General features: G+C 38.7%; 1 protein-coding gene across 3 annotated transcripts in view; it reads right to left on the bottom strand.

Moving 5' to 3' along the window:
* The window catches only part of ELK3 (ETS transcription factor ELK3), a 45,060-nt gene extending 29,184 nt beyond the window's left edge, over positions 1–15,876 (bottom strand). For all 3 annotated transcript variants that reach the window (XM_015812635.1, XM_015812637.1, XM_015812636.1), the window contains exon 1: positions 15,720–15,876. The gene's annotated coding sequence lies outside the window, so the exon portion shown is untranslated. The remainder of the gene's footprint in view (positions 1–15,719) is intronic.
* Between the last annotated feature and the right edge of the window lie 5,514 nt (positions 15,877–21,390).

Here is a 21,390-nt window from a genome sequence, read left to right as displayed (position 1 = left end):
AAGTCTTATGTAGCTTGGTTTCTGTGTACCTTCAGAACAGCCTTGTTTATAGATATTCAAGCCCCCTGGTTTGTACTGCTGGAGGTCTGCCATTACTGAAAAGTCAGGGGCATGGCCCAACAGATGTTTCCAGTGCTTTTTTTGTAAAAAAAAAAAAAAAAAAAAAAGGTGCCGGAACTCACACACGTCATACAACCCACCTTGCCTACCCTACAAGGTTCCATCCCAAAAGGTGCCGGAACTCCGTTCTATGACAAAAAAAAGCCCTGGATGTTTCTATAGTGTGGACCTTAAGTTATGAGTAGTCTCCCCCTTGAGCCAAGCTAGCATAGACCTTCATGGCTTTCCAGAGCTTAGTAAAAATAGAGGCTTTCCAAATAGTATAGTGTGATAAAACACTTCAAGATTTATAAAGTCCATGGTCAATTATCAATTCTAGATAATACATATCAGAAAATAATAGTGCCAAAGGCAGCTAAACTGTATCACCATGAATGCTATATATCCAGAAAGCTCAAATGCATTCTCATTCACAAAATAGAATTTGAAAGGGAAAGAATAATTCAACTGAATGAAACTGTTTCATGAGATAAATTTGGTTTCTGGGACTATAATAAGATGTGGATCATAGATTACTACCACAGGATGTTTGAGTGTAATCAAGTCTGGTAAAAATATATCTGAAAAAACGCATAAAGTTGAATTGTGAACTAAATCCTGTATGGGTAGAATATGACATTCTTGAAGTAAGCATCCCTGCGAACTATGGAAAGTAGTTTTGAGTATTGCTGTAATGGAGCCACCAAAAATTAGAAAGATCATTGAACCATAAAATGCATGACTTTTGTTGTTGATATACTAATGTTCAGAGTATAGGAAATTTGGAATGTTGGAAAATTGTGTTTTACATCCATCCTAACTGTATGTGTCAGAAATATTTGCCAATATCTCAAATGATTGCCATTAAGAAGTTTATATACGAGCCATGGTAACACAGTGGTTAGAATGCAGTATTGCAGGCTGACTCTGCCCACAGCCAGGTTCAATCCTGACAGTCTTGAGGTTGACTCAGCCTTCCATCCTTTGGTAAAATCAGGACCCAGATTGTTAGGGGCAATATGCTGATTCTGTAAACTTCTCAGAGAGTGCTATAAAGCACTGTGGAGCAGTATATAAATCTATGTGCTAATGCTATTGCTATACAGGAAGATGGAAGCTTTTTCCAGAATTATTCTGATATATAATAATATGCAAAAGCATAAGGAGTGAGCTGGACATATCTTTATTGTGGCCCAATGAAACTGTATACAAACAGGACAATGGGCATATCAAAGCTATGTTCTACATCTATAGGAATCTCATAAGCTTTTCACAAAGTGAATTCTAATTCATCAGTACCTATGGTTCTAAAGATATATAGACCAAAAACTGTTTTTCTAGCTACATTTCATGTAATGCTTTTTAAATAATATTTTAAATTTATTTATTTACAGGTTTTGTATATAACTCACTCCCTTAGCAACTCAAGATAGTGACAGAAATAGAATCAAAAGAAATAAATTTAAGTCTAAATATTAATAAAATGATACATTTTGAAAGAATGGAAAGGCTTGGATAAACTAATGTAAAAGTGGCTTGCTTCAATCCTAATGGCAGTTTGTTCCACAACATTATCCCTGCACGAAGATAGCAATATATGTGTTAGTTTGCACAAGAGTAGTTGTTGAGTGCTATACTATGTAAGGTTTTATATTCCATGTGAGCAATGGAATGTAAACGTTTGGAAGGCAATTGCCAACCCAATGAAGTTGTTTCAATAAGGAAGTTTTGTGGCAACATCAAGAAGCACAACACATTATAATGCTACCACATTCTGGGCAAGCAGCAATTTCAAATGACCAGTAAGGTACATTCTAATAATCCTAATCAATATGAGGTAATTGATTTATAAGACACTCCTTACTAATGGTGTTACAAGGCTGTCCAGCATGAGTGCCAGATCCAGAAGGAACCAAAACTAATCCTTAAAGATCAGAATGAATTTTACCCTGACAACATTGCAAACATCCTTCAAGACTTGGCCAGTGTCTCAGGGCGTTGAGCCTCCATCGGTTTTTTTTTTTTTTATGTTGTATTTTTCTAATTGTGCATGATTTTGTCTTATTGGTTTCATGGTTCTTTCATAGAAGGCAGCCTCCACATTTAATAAAACAGAAATGGCTGAAATGGCAAAGATCTCGGCTTATTTGAAGAATCATTCAAATGAACAATTTTTATTAATATGGAGAAGATGGATTGTTTATATTCAAAAGAAGCATAGAATGGTGGAATATAATTTAGGTTTTTAGTTAACTTGTTTCTTCTTCTATATATTTCACCTATTCATGTAGAATAATATTTTGTGGAGTTAGGGATATTAATAGTAGTTTACTTATATCTGAATAGTATCCTGGGATTAGGTTTGGGAAGTCCGGGGGGTGGGTGGGTGGGGGGTGGGGTTTTCTTTATAGCATTGTGAAATATGTGTGATTTTTTTTTCTATGATGAAAACAATAAAAATTATACTTGGAAAAAAAATAAATAAAACAGAAGTGCACTCACATCCTGAAGTACCCCACAGCATTTTTCTTGAATTCTGAAGTTCAGCCCCTGGACTCAGTAACCACTCCATCTTGTCAGAATTGAGTTTTGTCAGTTTAGCCACATCTAGTCCTTTACAGCCCAGAAACATTCAATTATATAACATATAGTTATATAATAAAATCCTTTCTCTGTGGTTTCCTCGTTTCTCCATTTTTCACAAATACATTTCTTAATTGATGCAGTTTTCTCCATAGTTGGATTTTTAAAAGTGTTTTTTTTAAAAAAAAAAAAAAAATCCTGCTGAAACATTTTTTTAATCTGAGACAAAATTTAGTGATATTTTCAAAACCTAGCAACCATATTTCCAGCTAGAGTATTATCATACTAGTTCCCTACCAAGCCTCCAATATGTTGACACTGTAAAAATCTAAATCAGGACTTCCGCCTATTATATATTTCAGAGCTGTCTTTCTGGAAAAACCTGATAATAGCTAAAAAGTAGAAAGTCCTGCAGCACTATGCAGATCGTTGGCATTTAACACCAGACAAGTTATCAAGAATGTATGAAGGTATTTCAAATGAATGTTGGAAATGCAAATATAAAGAAGGGACTTTTTGTCATTTATGGTTGACATGTGATAAAGCAAAGAAATATTAGAGTAGGATTCATATTCTAATACCGAAGATTCGTAAAGTGAATATAAAGATAAAATCAGAAATTTTTCTTTTTGGTTTAATGGAAAAAGACCTGGAATTTTTGGGGGGAACTTTGATATATATGTTGACAGCAGCAAGACTACTTCATGAACAAAAATGGAAGGACACTTTGATTCCCTCAAATGGCTGCAAAAGTTAATGGAGTTAGCAGAGATGGCAAGTTGACTGCTTTGATAAAAGAAAAAAACAGTTTTGTTTTTACTTGGAAACCCCTTCTGGACTTTGTGCTTACGGTGGAAAAAAAATGAAACTTTGATTTTGGGTTTTACCGATTAGATAGATTTGTTGTTATAGAAATGGCTAGTTTATACTATTATATAAAAGTAAAAAGTTGAGGTTTGATATTACTATCTTATTCTACTGCACCAAAGGGAGTCAGAATTCAACACTTTTTCTTTCTTTTTTCCTTCTTTTCTACACTGTTCTCTTCCCTTTTCCCTCCTCTATTTTTCCTATTATTTGCTTTTGTATTTTTGTATTTTATATTATAAACTAATAAAAAGAATAATATAAAAAAGTAAGATAAAAATCTAAATCAGGACTTCCGCCTATTATATTTCAGAGCTGTCTTTCTGGAAAAGCCAGATAATAGCTAAAAGATAGAAAGTCCTGCACCAATAAGTATTGGAAATATTGTTACAAATTGTAGTTATCTTGCATTTTCCAAGATGGTTTCTGTAATTAGTAAATAGACAAATTGTTTGGCTAGACTAGTAAAATTTTAAGACAGAAGCAAAAGCCATCATTGGAATGAGTAGAGTAGGGTTCATCTATCTGCCTGCCTATCTCCATATCTATCTAAAACTATATATATCTATATCTATCTATCATCTCTGTCTGTCTGTCTGTCTGTCTATCTATCTATCTTTTCCATTTTTAAAGGATAAAATATAAGATTTATTAATTTTCTTAATTCTTCCAGCTTTTATGCCTCTTTACTTTTTTTAAAGAACTTTTCTCCTAGCGATAAAGTTCTCATTATTTATGACAGCTATTTATATTCCATGTTGCACGACACCAGTTCAGCCAAATTTACTTATAAGTCATATCAACAGTTATAATTCAAGATACAACAAAACAAAATATCTGGGTGAGAAGAAAGAAGAGGCCAACTTTTTCCACTCTCCTTTTCCATTCCCAGTACCACTTCATGGTTTGCCTAATGAGTGAAAAATCTAGAAAAACATTTTTTTTTTAAAAAAAACTGAAATTTCAGGAGAACACCAAACTCTAAAAAGATTTCTCTTGCTTTTAATATGTATTTAATATGTATATATGCTCCAGGAGAAGGGCCTGACATTTGCTAACATCACTAATGTTTATTCCAATTTGTGTAGGGTTTTTTTTATTTTAAAAACATTACTTAATACTTAATGTACTCTTGGTGTGTGTGTGTGTGTGTGTGTGTGTGTGTGTGTGNGAGAGAGAGAGAGAGAGAGAGAGAGAGAGAGAGGGACAAGATATCCATTAAAGCAGGGGTCCCCAACTCCCGGTCCATGGACCGGTACCAGGCCGCGGCATGCCAGCAACTGGTCCACACAAACAAGCGATGCAGGCAGCACACAAAACCACACACTCTCCGGTCCATGGAAAAACCTTTCTCCACGGAACTGGTCCCTGGTGCCAAAAGGTTGGGGACCTCTGCATTAAAGTACATAGAATATTTCATATATGTGGGAGTAAATTCCCCTGTGAGGAAATTACTTTAGAGTAGGATTATATAGGCAGCCAATTTGGTGTAGTGGTTAAGGCACCAGGCTAGAACCGGGAGACCATAAGTTCTAGTCCTGCTTTCAGCACAAAGCCCAGCTGGGTGACCTTGGGCCAGCCACTTCCAACAACATTGCCAAGAAAAGGGCAAAGATTTGTTCAGGCAGTCACCAGGAGTCAACACTGACTCAAAAATACACGCACATATACACAAAAGGATTATATAGGATTGCCTACTTAATCAAAACATTTCAAAGCTTAAGACAAAATTCTTGAGTTAACAAGAAAGAATGCACAAGTGCACACAAATAATTATCACGTATATATAACCATATCACTTTGGGTGTATTTAGTCTCTCTTATGCAACCAACCTAGGCTAGAAAAATAAGTTTAACAAAAAACAAGGAGTATAAGGAAAGACAAGGGATAAAGTGAATGTCTGAGATCAAAGAAATAGCTGGAATGTCCTTGGAAGAACTATGGGTTTCGTTGAAGACAGAACAAGATGGTGAGCATTTGTCCATACAGTCATTAGGTTTCAAACATAACTCAGCTGATATTTACATCCATATGTGCATGAAAGGTTGTCTGCAATAAGTCAGTCCAAACCAGGAAGTTTGATTCAGTGTATGGATTCTATTTCCTGGATTGGGAACAGGAAGGAAATGAAGATAGTTCCTGCTTGCTTGCTAAGATTTTTAAAACACTAGTTGTTCAATGTTTTAAAGAATAAGCACTTGGAAAAGCACATAAATCTACACTGATTTGAAAAATTAATGATAATAAAATAAAATGCATATAGACTTCTCATACTTACTGCCACACTCATATGGTATGCATCTGTAATATACTGGCACAACATTAGTTTGCACACAAAAGAACTTCCAGGTTCAAAGCCAGACCATATTTTTATATTTTCCATATGTATCTCTATTGTAGTCTTCTCATGGCAATGTGGCAGTGATAACTATTTTGCTGACTTAATATAAAACCATTTTCTTAAAATTTAAAATTTTACATAAAAAAATTATAGATGTGAGCAGAATCAAAAATGTAAGGCTATAATTACTGCTCTGTAATCTTACTAGTCAACTATTTACATGTTCACTGAAAAGTATTTATTTTACTCTATTTATCTAGCAAATCTGCACTTTATTTAAGCTTTTAAGCATACTTTTTGCCTTGATTTTCTTGCAAAGGTAGTGCTGTATCTGCTGATAGATATTATTGCATATCTAAGTTCATGATATAATAAATTAGTTGAAGCCGCAAAGGCGTATTTTTTAATACTGATATTTTAAAGATATAGTTGATTCCATGATACAAAGTGGTTCAAGAAATTGTCTTTTATATCTCTTGATCTACTCCTGGAATTTGTCTTTAAAATAAATGGATAATTTGCTATAAGGATAGAGATGTAAATTATTATGGAGTTTTCCAGACATACAGTACATTGGTCAGAGTTCATCTTCCCATTTCAGTTTACTAGGTCATTTAAAAAAAAAACCCACAATCTTGAAAATTGGTCTAGTGAATTTGGCTTTCTAGAGGAAAGCCAAAATTCCTTGATCTGCAGATTACTAGAGGTACTTCTTCATAGATATCCAGAATTGTTCTTGAAATTCTAGGCAATAAGGGACCCAGTTCATCTAGGAGGTCATGAGCAGAAGTAATGTGATATAACAGAGGGAATTATTTACACATATCTTTTGTCATAGTCAGATCGCTCTATGATTGGCATAGAATTAATGTTGCCAACTTCCAAAGGAAAATCAAATTAATTCAACCAGACTGCCCAAATACCTAATGGATATTCTTGGCTTTCAAAGGATTCCGGAGGATTTCCCCAAATCTATAGTTGGCAGTTCTACTGAGAGCTTAGTCCCATCCTAGAAAATATGGAGATGGCAGCAGCCTTCGATAGGATTGCATAACTTTCCCTTGCTTCTCAATCAATAAGTAATCTGAGGAGCTCTGGTAGAAGAAACATCAGAGGAGACACCTCAGGTATGCATGTAATTCATATTAATTTTGCCAATGGTGAAAGACAAAGAGTGAATCCAACCAAATATGAGGGAGAGCTGAGGTTTGAACAAGCATCATGATAATAGAGAAATAGAAACAACAATATTTCTATGCTGTTATTACATCAAGAGTCCTACTGGGGAGGCTTATTTAATATGACCCAAACTCCTTTGGGAAGAATGAACTGAAAGAACGTTTGTTAGGCTGCTGCAAAGAGATTGTGGGTTAATTCTTAGTAGCTGCAAAAGGTTCAGAGGAATTTAAAGGATTCATACTGAGATGAATGCTTGCTAGGCAGGTTCTAATGAATTAGCAGAGGCTTTCTGCTAATTTCAAGGTTATTTGGGTGTTTGAACCTGTTACCTTGAGGAAATTAAAAGGATTCTCCACAGCATCAGTTCTGCCACATGCAGCCTGATCACTGTCTTTCCCAGTTGGTAAAATTTTCCAGGGAGGTGATAGGAGGTGGCTAGTTTCAGTTAGAAAAGAGGGTGGTACTATTGGCCCTGAGGAAGCTGCAAATGCAGATAGCTCAAGAGGAAACTATTATTTGGATTCTTTTCAGCAAAGGTTTAGGTCTGGGTATGGAATATAATTCATATTAATTTTGCTTCTGGATAACCTGAGGTGGAACCAGGATAGGGGAAATGTAACCCTCCTGCTCTTCTTGACTTCTTAGAAGCCTTCACTATTATATTTTTCTGGATTATCTGTAAGGGTTGGGAGCAAAATACACTAATTGCAATGGTAGTTTTTTCAGAGTGGACAATTCAATATCTACATGAGATTGCTAGGGGAGGTCACTCACTAGCATAAAAATATCACCAGTAAGTGGATTGTATTCAGCTGCATATTTGAATTCCAACCCAAATAAGACATTGCTGAAGTTCTGTCCCAATGTCTGGAGCCTTTCAGAGTCTGGCTAAGTAGGAACAGACTTAGAATCAATTCCAGCAACACAAAGTGGCTGTAGATACATTCTAGAGATATGGCTCTGGATGGGACTATGCTTCCCTGTTTAACTTGTTTAAACAGAAGGTCTTCCTGCACCCACAGCTCCTGCTTGAAAAAAGGAAGCAGCTGTAGCTAGACCTTTGCATAGTTCCACCATATGCTTTAGTTATAGCAGTGTTTCTTAACCTTGACAATTTTAAGGCATGTGGACTTCAACTCCCAGAATTCCACAGCCAGCATTGCTGGCTGTGGAATTCTGGGAGTTGAAGTCCACATGCCTTAAAATTGTCAAGGTTGAGAAACACTGAGTTATAGCCTTTGCTTTGACCACCTCCCAGTTGGGTTTTGGTAATGTGTTCTACTTTGGGGTCAAGACTAGGCATGGGCACCATTGGTTTGCCATAGGACACCTTTATATTATATATAAGGCAAACCAACTGGTGCCTATGCCTATTCTTGAATATATCCTCTCAAGCTCAGTCAGGTTGGATGGTGACCTTTGTTGTTGACCATTTTCAGGTCCCTCCAGAGATGTTCAGTAAGGTTCAAGTCAGGGCTCTGGCTGGGCCAGTCTAGGGCATTCACAGAGCTGTCCCTAAGCCACTCCTGTGTTGTCTTGGCTATGTGTTTAGGATCATTGCCATGTTGGAAAGTGAACCTTTGGCCCAGTCTGAAGTCCTGAGCACAGTGGAATATGTTTTCATTGAGGACAACCCTGTACTTTGCTCCATTCAGCTTTCCCTCAACCCTGACCAGTCTCCCAGACCGTGCTGCTGAAAAACACCCCCACAGCATGATGCTGCCACCACACTTCACTGTTGGGATGATATTGGGCAGGTGATGAGCAGTGCCTGGTTTCCTCCAGACATAACGTTTAGAATTGAGGCCAAACAGTTCCATCTTGGTTTCATCAGATCAGAGAATCTTGTTTCTCACAGCTGAGAGTCCTTCAGGTGCTTTTTTGCAAATGCCAAGCGGGCTTTCATGTGTTTTGCTCTGAGAGGCTTCTGTATAGCCACTCTGCCATAAAGCCCAGACCGGTGGAGGGCTGCAATGATGGTTCTTTCTGGAACTCTATCCAGTCTGGTTTGGAGGCATCACTGCTTCAGACAGGAAGGTGGTGCAGAGAATGGTGAGAATGGCCGAAAAGATCATTGGCAGTTTCCTCCCTCCCATCCAGGACATAGCACAGAAGCGTTGCTTGAGCAGGGTCCGTAAGATTATCTGGGACGCTACACATCCTTTTCACGACCTGTTTTCCTTGTTACCTTCTGGGAGGAGGCTTCGTGGTATCCGAAGCAGAACATCCAGATTCAGCCAGAGTTTCATTCCATACAGCATTAACCTTGCGAACTCTCAAGCTTCCTCCTTCCATTATATATTCAAGATGGACAATATTTAATATTTATTTGCTACATATATGTAGAGATATGGGTCTATACATATGTTGTTCATAGTATGTTTAGGTGTGTGTCATGTATGTGTTTTATTTTGAGAGCAGGCAACTAAATTTCATTTTTGATGTGTGCCATTGTACCCACAGTATAAAAATGACAATAAAGGTTATCTTATCTATCTCCACACAGGATCTCTGGAGCTCTATCAGAGTGACCATCAGGTATGCATTGTCAGCTGTGAGGCCTTCTATAGAGAGGTGTGTGCCTTTCCAAATCATGTCCAATCAATTTAATTTACCACAGGTCGACTCCAATCAAGGTGTAGAAACACGTCAGCAGCGATCAAGAGAAACGGAGGAGGGCACTAAAGCTAAATTTCAAGTGTTGTTGCAAAAGGTCTGAATATTAAAGCCAATGTGATATTTCATTTTTTTCTTTTTAATAAATTTACAGACATTTCTAAAACTCTGTTTTCACTTTGGGTATAGATTAATGAAAAAAAATATTTCAACAACTGTAGAATAAGGCTGCAGCATAACTAAATTGATAAAAGTGAAGGGCATCTGAATACTTTCTGAATGCACTGTATTTAAAGTCCCCAGATCAGCATCAAATTGCCAGACTCAAATTATTCTACAGTCAATCTATACATTTATTGTCTATAAATACACTTGCATATGTATATTCAGACATTTTATGTCAAAGTCTACCTTTAATTTTCACATACATTCATAATTTGTTTTAATTGTACCATTTAATTATTTCATTCAGTTTTTATTGTATTTGACATTTAGGCAACCTTAAAACATTATAAAAGGGCAAATTCTAAATCCATAAATATATTCAACCTAAAGTATATATTTTTACTTATGTAAGCTCATGTGTACAAAGATTATTAGTAGAAACATTCTCAAGGGGAAAAACACTTCCAGTAAACATATGTTTATACATGTTATGAGAAATAGCTGAAAGTTACCTTCTCCTGCAATATGTGCCTTTGTGCATAGTGAAGAGTAACATGGCTCAGAAGCAATAATAAAATGTTTAAAGGGTTGGCACACAATCCATTGCTGACTGAATAGACTAAGAGAAATAAGTTTGCATAGAAACTGTTGCATGATATTTTCACTTCATTTAAGACAAACTTATACTATAATAGAAATCTGTTTTGCAGATGACCTAAGATACAATACAGCATAAAACCACTAGCCAAAAAACTCCTTTGTTATTCATATATAAAACAGTAGATTGAATAAAGATATTTATGAATCCTTCTTAATGGATAAAAAAGCTCTTGTGAACATTCTTAAATTTTACAAAATGTATTATTGTTGTTGTTTAATATTACAAATAAGATACTAAACAGTTTATACCTTTATACAGAATGCATGTTCAAATAACCTATATCATGAAAAGTTATTTAGAAAAATAAATCCTTACAATGTTCCTATTAACCAAACCATTGCCTTACATAATCCCCCTCTAACATATTCAATTTTTTTCACTGTTAGAAAGGAAATTCTGCAAAGTTTCAAAGTTTATTATGCATTTCAAGTTCTAAAATGTAGAGTTAAATGCAAATGCTTTCTCCTGAACAGTAATTCAACAGATGAATATGATTTTAAACTTGGGCTGCAATCTGACTTAAGATACTGCACTTCATTTGAGAATTGTGAGTTCTTGAGTATTTTTAGAGTTTGTTCCTAAACATGGGTGCACATACTGCTCATATACTGCAAGAATAGGTAATCCAAAAAGAAAAATCAAATTTGCTTTTTCAAAAGGGCAAACTACATTATTTATTTATTCATCCCGTTTATATAGCTATATACATTTTAGCAACTCTACATTATCACAGTTCTGATGCTTAGTAAAAATCAATGCCCTTTATTGTATCTATGTTTTATTCTAAGTTATGACCAATTTTAATCATACATTATTTTTTAAGTCAGCAAAATTCCTAGGAACAGATACCAGTATGTTCTTGTCTTTTAAGTGTTTCTCAGAAGATTCAAGTATACCAATTGGTTCACTGAATAAGAACCTTCAAATAGAATTAACTCACATAATCATTCAAGACTACAGAATGATTGTGGAAAACAAAGCTACACAGAAAGCTATGACAAATATGTCATTACAGCTTTTTTATAGGATTACAATTGACACAGAGGAGGAGGCCAAGGCTATCAGATCTCTTTCTGGAAACCAAACAACATCTGTGCTAAATGTGGCACGTAAAATCAATATTTAGTTTGCAAATTTTAGATAAATTTCCACAATTTGAGTATGAGTCAACTATGGAAGTGAAAGGTATATTATACACATATTAAACGACTTAGTTAAAATATACCCTGCAGCAGTTCTACCACAAATTAAAACAAAGACCACCATGTCTAATACAGTTTATTCCATAGAAATAGAAATTGTATTATCTAACCAGCTGATAGTCAGCAATAGATTACAGCTATACAGCTTAATAGAAGCACTGTACTAAAGAAAAGGATCCTAATTATATCCCACAGTCTCAATTTAAAAATATTTAAATATCTTGCAGCATGACTTCCAAATTTATATATATATATAATGAACACAAAGAACTGTAATCAGAAAAGAAAACTAAAGAAGTCTAGAATGTATACAAAAGAGTCTGATTCATATTTTTGGCCTTTCTGCAGCCTAAATTCATAATATATAGACCATAGCTAGCATCAGTTTACAATTCCATTCTGGAATCATGTGAATGTGTGAACAGGAAGCAAGGCTACAGTCTATACTAAATGAATGATCAGATCATTTTTATTTATTAAATTTGGAGCCCATGCATCTCCTCACAGAATAACTCTAATCAGTCTAATTGGACTAGTAAATATATTCAAAATTTAGAACAAAGACTGGAACTCTCTGAAGTCAATAACTTGGTATAAAGATATTTACGTAGTTGAGAAACCAGTAAGCACCCAGAAAAGTAAAGGAAGTAAACATATCTTCCATAGAGAATGCAGTATAGTACTCTTATAAGGGAAGCTAGCTATATTATACAAATAATGAAACAGAAACTGAAAAACATAGAAATCAAACCATTAACCAAATGGTATCATTTCTAGGACTCAGGAATTATATTTAGCTAGCTAATTCATTTATTATCAAAATTATATAGCCATTCATCTCACAAATGTTTGACACTATGAAACAAATATTTTTTTAAAAAAAAACATTGTATTTTCTGCTTTCTCTTTCATTTTTATTACATATAAATTAAAATAGTAGCAAAATCTCACAAAAGGCTACTTTACAGATAATTCCACTTAGATCCCTGGAGCACAACTATATGATTTATAATTACTTTCAGGGTAAGATTTGCCCTAGAAGTCATAAATTTCAATTAAAAAATGAATCTCAAGTTTGAATAAAGTTTTTAAGTAAGAAGAAAGCAGTGATCCTGAACTGATTAGGTAGCAGTGATCCTGATCTGATTAGGTAGCTAATCAGAGATCAATATAGAAAATTAATCTATTAATCAACACAGACAGAAGATGCAGTGTGGTCTCCTAGGACTTTAGTACTTTTAACACTTAGCACAATTACTTTCTTAAAACCAAAGATTCAGGCTCCACTTTTAAGACAGATATTGTTTGGCGTCCATCAATTTTCCTGCACAAAACTGGAATTGATCAGCAAACTTCATTTTTGTTCTGTTTTAAGAGTTCCCCACTGCCAAATGAGCTCATGTACCAATTGTTGACTGTTTTGTCTTTGTCAAAAGCAATTTATTGCTTCCCTGGCAGCTTGCTGTGTGAGGAGAACAAGAAAAAAGAATAGTCAGCAAAAGGACACCAAAAAGAGAGCATATCATCGCATATTGCCTTTGGCTCTGCTGCTACCCACTGCTTGCTTCAATCAGTCCACTATTAGCATACAATGCAACCTCCAGTTGATTGCTTCTGCAGGAATGCAGTCCTCAGAGAAAAAAGGATGCCCATTCCTGGTATGATCATAGCTTGAATAGCTCACTAAAACTCTAATGCAAAGTATTCCACATTCTATGGATGAAAGTCATTCCAAAATGCCATATAGTCCCCTGGGATTCTACAAGCAAGCCCACTTCTGGGAACTATAGCCTGTTTCATTTTGGTTGCACATCAGATATCCAAAGCAAAAGCACAAACTTCTTAAACACTCTCAGAATACAGCTTGATGATAATCTCCATATGTATTTAATGGGTTTTAAGTTCTGGATTTTTTTTTAAAGGGGGGTTTGTGCATTAATACAATCAGAGTTGGAAAAATATCTGGTGCCAGAATGTTTGTTTAGAATAGAAAAAAGTTTTAAGTTATTATATATGTGTGTGTGTGTGTGTGTGTGTGTGTATAAACTGAAAGTTCATTAAAATGGTACAATTGTCCACTTGCGATTATAAATATATAATTTAGATTAATAGTTTGTAATCAGATTGCCTTTTTAAGAAGCTATCCATTATTAAGATAATTATTTTATTTACCAGTACTGTGATTATACTTTTACATGCAGTAGTTCATCATGATATGCAAAATGGCATAACTGTACAGAGGCTTTAAAACCAACAAACCACATTTATAAAACCAAAGCTCTTCTATTAGGAAAATGAAATGTTTCTGCCGTTCACTTCTCTTTAAAAAGTCATTCAAGACCTCATGACCAATGCAGCGTTAAATTAGCTTGCTCCAATCCCCCATCCCCGTTAAATAAAGATGTAACTTGTCTTGCTTTCAACAGTAGTGCAGAAAGGCCGAGAGGGCTTCACAAAACCCTCCTGTGTTAAGGAACGGAAACGCCTAATGAGATTAGTTGGTGTGTGCAGACATTACTTAGCCATGACTAAATGGGCTCCCTTCCTGCAACCAGTGGAAAATTCAGGGAACTTTTTCCTCCTGCAGCATCGCGGTCCCTTCTTAACCTTCAGCAAAGCCAGATCCAAAAACAACCCTCCCGCGATTCCCCCCTTCCCGCTTGTGAAACCGACGGTGTGTACAACTTTAAAATGGACGATGGGGCTGCTTAGTGGAAGAAGCGGCTGAACGGGAAGGAGCCTGGCTCGCTCCCTTTTTCTCTAGACCACAAAGACAACCGTAAAAGAGCGAATACATAAACCTGAGAAGGAGAAAACCACAGAGTTTCTTTGTGAGCTGCAGTGACTCATTTTCAAGATGTTGTCTGCTGCCAGTTTCAAACCGGAAGCGCATGGCAATTAGTCTTGCTGTTTCCAGACGAGCCAGAAACTCTCCCAACACTTCCCCCTCCTCCTCCTCCTCCTCCCCCCAAGCCCCTTGGACGGTCTTATTCCTCTCTTTGCAGCCCGAAACAATTTTAAGCAACTCCCCTAATTTCAAGGAAGTCCAGACCGGTGTACTGCCCCCTCCCCTCCCCTCCTCCCACCCACCAATCCAAATTCATTGCCTCAAAAACTAGACACCCCCCCCCACACACGGGCTCCTACAAGCGAGCTATTATCGCCACGAGCCTCTTGTAGGTCCAGAACGCACGCAAAAGCGCTCCCTCCCACGCACGCCGGAGTCGGCTCGTGACAACCGTCGGGTGCTCCTTCGGAGTAAAGGCGGCTCCTCTACGAAACTGTCAGACGAGCTCTTTCCCTCCCCCTTTCCACAAGCGCTGACCCCCCAAAGCTCCTTTCTCCACTCAGAACAACAGGGCCCTCCGCGGCCGCCACACTCCCGGAGAAGCGCTCGCACCGAAAGCCAGGCAACAGTGCGCGGGACTCCGACCCCAGACCCGCTAGCCACCTTATGCAAACATCTCCGCCCCCCCCGTCTCCAAATAAAAGTCCTTCTGCGCCTTCCCTGTTGGCCAACGGCAGGTGGAGGCTCCTCGCAGCTCCCTCACCTCATCCCCCCCGATCGTCTCCAGAGCCCCTTTCTGCCCTGCCGGGGGAGGGGTCCTCAAGTCGTCCTCTCTCCGGCAACCGAGGACTAGCGTTTCGGAGCTTTTCCTCCCCCTCCCCGCATGCACACATTCGCTGCCAGGTGGCACTTCGCCAGCAGCAAGAAAAGTCACCCCAAAACTTTCGCGCGCCCCCCCCACTGGCCCCAAACACGCGCACCCTCGGCTCCCTCCCCTCCCCTGGCCGTCCCAACCGGATGCCTTGCGGCGAGGCAGGGATCCCCCCCTGGCACGACCCTTCTGGTGCTTCATCGGGAAAAGCAAAGCGCTCGTGCAAGTTATTTTGAAACCAATAACTGCCCAGAAGCTTTGCATTTGCCTTCGGCTCCCACCTGTCTCCCCCCCGCCACCCTTTTCCTCGCCTCCAAACTCTCTTCCAACTTTAAGAGTTACGTACCCAGCGCCAGGTCTGGTGGGCTTCTCTCCAGCCTCTTCTCGCCGTTTTTAAAGGGAGCTGCGTAGAATCCCCCGGTTTTCCATGCTGACAGTCCTCTAAAACGCTCTGTTGCTCTTGTAATGAGACCCTGATTTTCCCCCTTGTTTCTTTCTCCCTTCCACCCCCCCCTCCTCGCTAGTGTGTGTGTGTGTGTGTATGTGTGTGCGAGAGAGCGAGAGCAGGAAGTTAGGGCAGTCAGACAGAGAGCCGGCTCACTTCCTTTCCTGCATTATTCCCCAGGCGGTTTGCTTTCTGTGTAAACAGGCTTTTCCTCTCTTCTCCCCTCTCTGGCCACTGATGTGCAGGCAGCATTGCTGTAATATAAGACACACGCAGAGTAAAGCGGTAACGGGACTCAGCCTCACACACAAACCAAGGAACTCCAGCCGTTCCCTCTGACCTCCACCTCTTCCTGTTCTGCACCCCCGGGGAGGAGCTTCAACCCAGACCTACAATTTTGCTCATCAGCCTTAGCTACTCGAAACACAAGATAGCTTTAAAACAAAAACAAAATAAACACCAACTACACCCAGCTCGAAGTGATTCAACTATTTTTGTGGCCTTAAGAGAAGGAAATTGCAAACACCTTTCATACACACTACTAAAAGTTGTTTGACTTGATTGAATAATATACTCAAACCATGGAAGTCCATAGAATGCATTTATTATATTGCATGTATATGCTGCAGGTATCAATATTCCTACCCAGGCAGCTAAATGGTTAGAGAGACAATAGATTCTGTTTTTCAGATTTTGTCCATCGTGCTCACTGTTCTAAGAATTTTACTGATAGATTTAGAGGCACTTGGTTAAAATACTTCTAAAATACAATTTTACAAAAATCCAAAGGCAACATTTCATTTGCAATAATCACTATCACAAGTATTCCACTATACCACTGTGTAAGTAACAGTCTAACATACAAGCTTTGCTGGGATTTAAACAGCTTATTTATGTATAGAATTGCACGGTCATTTCTTAATTTAAATGATTTGTACTGCACAATTTACCCAGAAAAGTTTTTAAAGAGGCTTATAGATCAATAAATAAAATATAGTCTCTGCTCTCAGACTTGCAACTGAAAAATGTTCATAGGAAAAGGAAACAATGATAGGGAAAGATAAAATGTTTCATTCAGTGCTAATAGTCAGTATATAGCAGACATGTCAAACACAAGGCCCCCCGGGCCAGATCCAGACCATCATGTGGTTCCGTCTGGCCCAGGGACCTGCTCTGGAAACAGCGAAGGACCAGCCTGTGGCACCTCGGCCCAGGTCAAATGGGCACTGACCTACAACCTGGTGCCAGCCATCAAAACCAGAACGTGCTCAGCCTTAGATCCACGGGGCAGCCCTGGAACCAGTGACGGGTGCCCCCACCCAGCCCCCTGGGCGCACACGCAGGTGGAGTCCAGGGTCCCTGCTGGCTGTCTTGCCCTGCAGGGGCGGCTCCTCGCTGGTTCCAGGGCTGCCCCATGGATCTAAGGCTGAGTACATTCTGGCTTTGATGGATGCAACCAGGTTGTAGATCAGCACCTCCCCCTCCCATCAGCACCTCCATGGCCCCCTCGCTGTCCTAACCTCGCAGCCACGAGGCTTCCCTTTCACCAGGACCAGCCCTGCCGACCCTTGTGGGATACCAACGGCCAGCAGCAGCAGCATGGAGACTGGCAGCGCTGGTAATCCCATCACCTCTTCCTGAACACGGAGGAAGGAAAGAGATGAGAAGGAGAAGGAAGGAAGGAAGGAATGGAGGAAGGAAGGAAAGAAAGGAGGGAGGAAGAAAGGAACAGGGGGAGGGAGGGAGGGAGGGAGGGAGGGAGGAAGGAAGGAAGGAAGGAAGGAAGGAAGGAAGGAAGGAAGGAAGGAAGGAAGGAAAAGCAAGGCAAGGCAACTTGGTTGGAGATGCCCCAGTTCATGCAGTTCTGCTTCAATCCTGGATCCATTGAGACTTGGGCTCAAAGGAGACAGGACTTTATTGGCAATCCAAGTTAACATTAGTATTCTTGAATTGTGAGCTCTTAGAAAAGTATCCCCTCCTTGTGTGTTGCAAACAGCCATTTCCAGTGGGGAAAACAGGACAAAGCAGAGTGGGGGAAAATATTTTCTTTTGCTATATTTCCACTCTCAATTAGACCATGGCGGGGTCCCTTCAGAAGAGCACTTTTAAGGATTATGTATTAATAGAAAAGCAACTAACTTACCTCTGTTCCTAAAAGCTAAAGCTATTGCACTTAAAAAACAGAGGAGCTCTGATAAACTATCACAACCACCATTTTGACAGTTTTGCTGTACTGTTGTCTGTGGACGCCCCCCACTAAAAGCAAGCATGGGATAAGCTGAGCCTGGTTTGTTCTTAATCTTTTAAGTGGTCACAGACTACTAGCAAAAGTGGCATTTGATCACAAGGCAACGAGGCATCGAGAAATGTTTCCCCTTTTGCATTTGAGCATCCAAGAAGGGACAGGAAAGGAGAAAGAGAAAGAGGAAAGACAAACAAAAAGAAGGAAAGAGGGGAAGGAAGAAGAAGAAGAAGGAAAAGGGAAGGAAAAAGAAGAAAAGGGGGAAGGAAGGAAGGAAGATTATAATGAGAGGGAGGGTGGGTCTCAGGGAAGTCCTGCCTTAGCACTTGACCACGAGCAGCCCCTGCTGCCCTTTCACCATCCCCTTGTCTCCTCCTCCTGATCTCTCCTGGTGGTCTCCCATCATATCGTTGAGGATGCTTTGGTTACAAAGCCAGGTCTCCTCGCAGGGAGAGGGAGAGGGCCACACACTTTGCCCTCCCGCACACACCATGAGCAACTTGGCCAAGGAGATTGAGCCAATCAGTAGCAGCCTTGAGGAGGAGGTAAGCGCAGCTGGGTGCCCCCATTGGGAAAGGCTGGACTGGGTGCTTGCCTCCACTCCCCAGGGCTCCAGGCAGCCTACATCACTGGGGGTCCTCTGCATGGCCTGAGAGGGACAACAAGGCTCCTCCAGTGGACAAGGGTATGGTGCTCGCCCTGGTCTCGCCTTCCTTGGCTAAAGACAATCCCCCCAGACCCCCTGACCACATGTGCCCCCGACACGAGCAATGTTGAGGTGGCCACGCCAACCCCAGCCATGCCCACCCCAGGCCCCCAAGGTCAACCACAACACTGACGTGGCCCTCAATGAAATTAAGTTTGACATCCCTGGTATACAGTAATCAAATGAGCAGAAAACTACTAGCTGGAAACATTGATGGCAAAGCTACCAAAGAGAATATACTGCATACATAAGTGGACAATTGCCAAGATAGTTGAACATCACCTCAAAAATGAAGGGTATGCTAAAAAAAATTAAAAAGAAAAGTTAAGAGGGCCAAAATATTTTGAGGAATGTGACTTGCACTATAATTGAAGTTCAGCTTGAATCCACACTGCAGGGTAGGCGAGATCTCATGAAGTCCAAGAAGATGCCAGCATGAATTTCTTTCGTTAAAAAATGGAAATATTGTACAAATTAGTAGAAGGGGAACAAATCAATCCTGGGCAAAGTAGAATGTAGAGAATATTCCATAAGAATTAAAAATATTTAGTCCAACAATATTTTTAAAAGAAATAGAAGCCAAATAACAGCAGGGAAGATACTCAGACTACATACTAATAAGAGTGTTAAAGCAGTACTAAAAGTGAACTGAAGACTGCAGAAATGGTGAATTATTTATATGTATTATCTCTTAGAAGATGTACAGTATATATTTTCTCAGTCTGAAATAATGGAATAAATGGTAGAAACAAGATGTAAATTAAAGACCTTAATATCAAAAATAAGCAAATAAAGTCACCCAAGATTTTTTTTTAAAAAAAATCCATATGTGAAATGGGTATAGGTCTTTCAACATAACTGGAAAATAGCCAGTTTTAAATACTTGATTTAAAAAAAGTCAAAATTGGGAGTCAAAATTGGGAAACTACAAATTAGTTTAATAGTTTAATAATTTTGATAAATTGGTACAAAACATTAAAGATTACATAACTGGACAAAATTACACCCAGAGAATTGATAAGACAAATTAATAGTTTAGCTGTTAATAACTTGTGCCATTGATTTCTCCCTTATTATCAGATGACTATTGTACCTGACTGTTTCTTCATAATCTGCATTTGAATTTTCTGGTTGTGAAAATGAAGCAAAGTAAAGAAACCTGTATTTGTTTTAGTTCCATCTGGAAGTTACCCTTACTTCTCCTTTGTACAATATGGCAAGCCAATTTTACAGTACAACGGACAGCTCATTATCCACGCAAGGGTGCAGAAGGAACTAGGTAGCAAGTACAAAGTATTTGCAGCTAAGCTCTAACTTTGACTTGTTATGCCATCCAAAGGTAGCCATTAATACCAACTTTCAAACTATTTTTTCAAGTCCTTCAGTAAACAATCTAAGTAAACTCAGGAGTCATGGAATAAGACAGCAACTGTTGTTGTTTTCTCCTTGGATAAATATGTTTCCTCCAGGGAAATATGGCCAAAGCCACATACCAGCAATAGGTAGGATTAGAGCAAAAAATCAGAGGTAGAAATAAACATTAATACATGCATCCATTCATTCCACTTCCTCTGTGATACAGCACTAGTGATTTCTAGTTTAGAAAATGTAAGCAATGGGGAAATATAATAGTGGTTCACATAATTAAAAAGTGCATAAAATAGTGAGTGAAATATCATTTCTATTTCTTTTGTAATACTAGGAATCATCTAATGAAACTGAATGGCAGGAGTTTAAGGATAGATGAAATAATATATTTCTTTGCAAAATTCAGATTTAAACTATGGAATTATCACAACATTATCATCTTAAAGATTTGTGTTCTTATATTGCCCTAATCCAAGGTTTATTTAACTAGTGTTTACTGAGTAAGTCACTAACTGGATGAGCTCACTCATCATAGCAATGCTATTCCAATACCACAATATCTCAGTTCATTCATTCAATTGGTCTTCAATTATGGTTATTTCCAGTCAAGGGTTATAGGACTACACTCTTCTTTAAAGAATTAACAAATTATATATTGTCTGGAAACCAGTGGGGTGCACAGTAATGGGGGACCCTAGATCTGCACTTCTGTTGTGCAAGCTGTACTGGCTTCTAGTTATTGTTTTTCAGATGCAATTCAAGATTCGTTATCACTTTTAAAGTCCTATATGTCACAGGGCCAGGTTATTTGTGGAATCAACTTTCCCTGTTAAGCCAAATAGAGTGGACATGCTGTTAATCCCTTCCCTTAAATATTGCCATCTGATGGGAGCGAGGAAACATGATTTTTTCCATGGCAGCCCCTGCCCTATGGAACACTCTGTCCCTTAACATTTGGCAGGCCCCTATCCTCCTAGCCTTCCATAAAACTTTGAAGACCTGTCTTTCCCCGAAGCACTAGGATAAGATGATGTGACTTGGGGCCAGCTTTTTGCTGTTTTAATGTGTTTAGTTTTATACTCTTAATATAATTTTTATGCTGTTTTAACTTTTGATTAGGAGCTACCCAGAGCTGGTTATAAAATGGGCAGCTATATAAACTTTTTAAATAAATAACAAGAAGTAGAGTTCGATAGGTATTACTATATTTGCAGATTCAGAGTACTTTCTGAAAGAAAACAAAACTACTTTCTGTT

This window comes from Protobothrops mucrosquamatus, unplaced genomic scaffold (assembly GCF_001527695.2).
Source record: "Protobothrops mucrosquamatus isolate PMUCROS unplaced genomic scaffold, P.Mucros_1.0 scaffold102, whole genome shotgun sequence".
Taxonomy (NCBI): domain Eukaryota; kingdom Metazoa; phylum Chordata; class Lepidosauria; order Squamata; family Viperidae; genus Protobothrops; species Protobothrops mucrosquamatus.
The sequence above is the reverse complement of the archived record's forward strand: the minus strand, read 5'-3'. Positions and strand labels throughout refer to the sequence as shown.